Below are 5,840 nucleotides of genomic sequence, written 5' to 3' on the forward strand. Positions count from 1 at the left end.
GGTCGATAAACAAGTAACGACACTACTAAACTTGCCTAAAATCATGAAAGGAACAAGTGAAGAATTTGTAACACTACAATCCACTGTTTCTAATTGTTTGTCGATTCTGTCGACACAAAATATTCCCACAGACAGCTGGGACCCAATTCTGGTAAACATTTGCACCGCCGCATTACCAGAAAAGTCGTTACTTCTATGGGAGCAATCGCTCTCATCACGAAAAAAGTGCGCAACGTGGCAACAAATGAAAGATTTTCTCACCACCCAATATGAAATTGCGGAAAGGTTAGAAGAAAAAATAATCAAAACTAAGAAAATTAAACACGACCAAACTAGAAGCTTAAATAGACCCCAAGTAAGAAGCAAAAACAAATCAAACATAATTTTTAACAAAATACAATCGTTCACATCCGAACAAAGAATACATACGTCATGCGAACTATGCACAAGAGGGCACAAGCTAAAATCTTGCAAAAAGTTTAAAAAACTTAATATAAACGAAAGGAACAACTTTGTCAGATCAAAAAGACTCTGTACAAACTGCTTGTCCCATACACATAATCTTAAAAATTGCAAAAGCAAATTTAACTGCTTATATTGTCATAAAAGACATCATAGAATGCTACATTACAGCAGATATCCAATCTCACCCCAAAGAAGCGCATTTATAAAACAAACCAAGAGTTTAATTGCAAAAGCAAATCTGGAAACTGAAAATACTAAAAATTGCCAAGAGACACCATGTTGCTCAAAGGCACAAAAAGTTCAAACGCTGCACAGCGAAACACAAAATGGACTAGTTACAGAACTAGTTACCACCTTGCCAACTAAAGTTGAGTATAAAACAAACAGATACCCTAATTCACAATTAAGGAAATGTCAAAAGTTAAGCAAACTTCGCCCCATAACTACTCAATCAAACAGTAGCCGGTACGTCGTACGACTACCACTAAAGCCACAATTTTTCAATACTCCACAAATTGGAATTAAAAACAAAGTCAGAGTTACCTCTGACCGTCCAAATTATTAAAAGCACATACAACTTTTCGGCCCCGCAGGATGGCTTTAGCCAATAATGAAAAATCAGAAAACTCTAAACAAATCCTAGAGCGGTCTACTAAACGCCAAACCAGAACTAAAACATAAATTTAACAAAATTGTCTCCAAAAGTCGAAAAAATCGACACATTTTATACAATATTGCCCCATAGAGGCAATAATTTTCAAATATAAACAAAATAAAAAGGAAATTAAGGGATCACAATTTTACTAATGCGATGCATTAACGCACTTACGCTTACAAAGCTAAGGTCGCTTTTATCGCATCTATCCAAGCGCTCCTCATATGGGTGGGTTATGTGAATCAGTTATACATTAACTTAGTCAAGAAAGAATTTTCGCGAGATCCCTCTAATTTCATAGTCCTAAACCTAGGGCTGAGGAGTACCCATTCTGGCCACACCTGTGCCAGGCGTGGAGTTACGATCCTTAATAAGCCGCTAATACAGAAATAGCATATAATAAAAAACCGGTATACCAAACCGATGAAATAATAAATTGTAAATAACCGCAAACAAAATAAATAAAAGCAAAAACGCATACACTTTTTTACTATAATCATAAGTCGGATAAACCCGCAAATTATAATTCCTTGCTATACGCACCTAAAGGTAAATAAATACCAAATACAATGTTTAAAACCAAAGGCATTTTCAGGAATTACAGCATGTATTCTGCGCCCTCGGCAACTCTACAAGCAGTACGCCGAATTACATGCATCAGATTATATCTGTATTATATATAAAGCTAGGCAAAATATTCGCCTAGGGGGCCCAGGATGTTTAAATGAATTAATCCACCCCCTCTACTCGGTAAAACTGGCGCATCCTAATGCTATGTACATCGCAAGTCACCACAGCTGATGGCACTACAACACACCACACAACAGCTGTACCCCAACCCAACCAACAAAAGGAATGGACAACGGGAAAGCTTTCAACAATTCGTTTTACACAAGCCGCCCAGCCACAACTTTCATACTTTGCATTTACACTCCGCCGCGTCGACTCCTCACGCTACTATCTTTGCTACCAAGTTCGCATAGACACTGCTTCTTCGATACCTACGCGATTCTACCGAGATTTCTACCTTTTGACATCGATGCGCGGAAATTCGACCAGCAGCACCGTGAAATCATCTTCGGCATTGCAGTCTCGCCGCCCCGCATATTAAATCGCCGAGGTCGGCGAGACGACTCGAGTCTAACTCGATCCTGGGTAGGTGGTGAATGTGAGAGGCGTTGGCAGCCAGTGCACTTTATTGTGCCGATGTTGTATGACGCCGGATATTATGTATCCCAGCGACGTATTTTGGGCGATGCTTGGCCTGTGCTGCTTCTCTGTGCTGCTTTACCTTTGCTGATTGCCTCTGCTGCTCTCTCTTTGCTGCTTGGCCTTCTTGCCGTCGCCCACTTCACTTGCTCTAATTTTTGGTGTCGCTCACTTCACTTGTATTCATTTTTGTATTTTGCTTTTTTTTTTTTGTTCACTCGCGAAACTGCAGCTGCGTTATTGCTGCTTGCCAAACGCTCCAAACGATTTTGTGCGTCCAAGATATTTATAATTTTTTCTCGAATAACAGAGAGTGTGGTAATTTTGCAAAGTGAAATAAGTGCCTTTGCCAGGTGTATTTGTTTTTATACTTAAATGAAGTACAATACTACCTGCAATCTTGTGCTTTGATTTTGTGGGTAGAGTGCCAAAAATAAGTTTTGGTCTCCACTTCACACAGCACAATGGGTTTTGTACATAAATGATGCACAAATTAACCAATCTATTGCCTTATAGCTTGCAGAGCACAAATCCAAAATATGTTTGGCTGTCGGTCATCGACTAAACCCCGCCGTGTGCATACGTTTGCTCTCTTTCGCGGATCTCGTCTGACTTTCTCACCCGCTTCAGTGCAGTTATCTTTAATTATTCTTCTTTTGCGCTCTATCCCACGTGTTTCTTTTGTTGGTGCGAACAAAGGTATACTCTACCAAGTGACAAGTGACTAATAACCAAAAAGTGCAACATGCCCCCGGGGAAAACAGGTTTGCCCTGCTTTCCTCTAGTCCACAATCGAAAAGGAAAAAAGCCAACAAATCTGTTGAAGAGTTTCCTGATCTCCCTCTTGTAAACATTACAAAGAACGACGATCCTAAGTTCATTGTATTAAAATCGTGCGACAACAACAAGCCCCTATCACGTTTTTCATGTTTTTTGGTACATAAAGCCTTTAACGCCATAAGTAAAGATGTGAAAATCATAGAGATGAGAGATGGAAATCTCTTGGTACTTGCAAAAAATAAAAAAATTGCCGAAAAGTTCATCAACATCAAAAACCTCTCAGGCATCTGCCAAATCGAAGCAAAATACCATGAGCAACTCAATAGTGTCAAAGGCACAATTTTCGCTCCGTTCCTCAATCACGTCCCAGACAACGAAATTGTGGAAGGCTTAGAAGCATATGGTGTAACATCCATTTACAGATTTCAGAGAAAAACTGAAGGAGTTCTAACACCAACAGGTGCGATACTTTTAACCTTTGAAAGCTACAAACTTCCCGAAAAAATAGATGTTGCATGGAGGAAAATTTCTGTTCGCCCATATTTCCCCAACCCAATGCGTTGAAAATCTTTCCAAAAGCTTGGCCATACACTAAAGCATTGCAAAAATCTTCCACCATGCGTCAATTGCAATTTCCCTCCGCACGAAGAAGAAAAATGCTCAAGATTAATGTGCGCAAACTGTTCAGGTGAACATCCCGCGTCCTCAATTAGTTGCCCAAAATTCCAACAAGCGAAAGAAATATTAAAAATAAAAACGGAAGAAAAGTGCAGTATGCGCGAAGCAGCAAAGAAATACACAGCGCAAGCTCCCTCCCACACTCCTCTTCAATCATTCTCTGAAATTACTAAGCGACCTGCTCCCATAGCAACCAACAATTTCAATATACCCACTGAAAAAACTACAACAACAAACAATAATACAAACATCATTCCTATATCTCCACCAATCTATACACCATCCACCTCTTCATTAAAATCAAATGCAATAAGCCTTACCGCTTTATCCCCATCCCCCCAAAGTACTAATATGTACCAATCTTCCCACCTTTCTAAAATCTCAACTCAGCGAAGCAATGCAATCCACCTTAGCAAGCGCTAAGTTAAATGACATTGCGCAATTCGCTAATAGCTCAAGTCTTAAACATCCTTCTTCACGCGACTAGAAGCGCTATGTCAAGCATAGTTTACTCATTGTTGCCAAGACTCAATTTTCTCTTCCCTATCACTAGCTATTTATATTTCTCCCTTTTCTGTTTCTTGTCTTTACTTTTTTTCGGTATGCTGTCGATCATACAATGGAATATGAACGGTTATGCCAACAATTATCACGAACTAGAAACTCTTATCAATTCTTACACTCCATCCATGATCTTCCTTAATGAAACTCATATTCCACATAATCAACCTGCTCACACGCCAAAATCCTACGTAGGCTATTTTAACAATCTCCCGCACGTAACAACAAAAAAACAAGGCGCTGCTATTTTAATAAGAAGAAGCATACCCCACAAAGTACTACCTGTTCTGTCTAATCTCTCAGTAGTTGCCATTGAAATCAATGCACCAACAAAACTAGCAGCAGCTTGCATCTACATTCCACCGACACAAGATTTTGCTTCTTCTGATATTCTGCAATTGATAAACCAATTAGATAAACCACTTATTTTATTAGGAGATATAAACGCCTGGAGTACAATGTCAGGATCTACGCACACAAACTCAAGAGGCGAAAAAGTTGAAGATGCGCTACTTGCATCCAGTATTATCTGTCTTAACGATGGATCCGCCACACATTTTTCCACCCACAACACCTTCTCCAATATTGATGTCACGTTTTGCTCTACTAATATAGCGCTCCAATGCACATGGCAAGTGCTGAATTCTTTGTTTGGCAGCGACACCTTCCCAATATTCATACAAACAAATCCGCGCAACAATCAAAATACGAGTACATTTAAATTTACATCTAAATTCAAAACTGATGAGGCTGATTGCAAAAAGTTCACACAAATATGCAACAATCTTTGTGAGACCACGCAAGTTTCCTCCAACTCGAACCAGGAGTCTGCTAAAATTTCGAGAATACGTACCGCTTCTCACTTTTCCATCCCTCGAACGCTTCCCAACAAAAGTAGGAAAAATATTCCTTGGTGGAACGCTGACTTGTCCAGACTACGGCTCACCAAGCAGAATTTATGGTATGAATACAAGCGAACACGCTCAGCTGAAAACCTGCTCCTTTACAAAAAGGCAAATGCGTTATTCCGACGTTCTGCCAAACATTATAAAAAGAAAAAGTTTGAAGAACTCACTGAGACTATTAACCCCCGCACTAGCCCAAAGAAAATATAAGATGATATCAAAATGCTAAGCGGATCTCCTAAACAGCCTCTATTTTCCTAAATTCAAACACAAAGCAGTCCATTAACGGCTCCCGTAGATATTGCCAACCATTTTGCTTCTTTCCTGTCACTCCCTTCTTCCGATGCAAGCTTCTCAGACACGTTCCGCAACTTAAAATCTCAACGAATAAGTATTGAACCACCTATTTTGTACCGTTTATCGCCTCCCGCTAAGCAACTAGAGTCGGAAATTCTACTAACCGAACTCGAATTCGCCCTTTCTTCCGTTAAAGGCAAAACCCCGGGTCTCGTGTATAGTTTTTATCCTGAAGCCCAATAAGTCAGCGCTTGATGTCAACAACTATAGGCCGATATCGCTCTTACCCT

This window comes from Bactrocera dorsalis, chromosome 1, assembly GCF_023373825.1.
Source record: "Bactrocera dorsalis isolate Fly_Bdor chromosome 1, ASM2337382v1, whole genome shotgun sequence".
Lineage (NCBI taxonomy): Eukaryota > Metazoa > Arthropoda > Insecta > Diptera > Tephritidae > Bactrocera > Bactrocera dorsalis.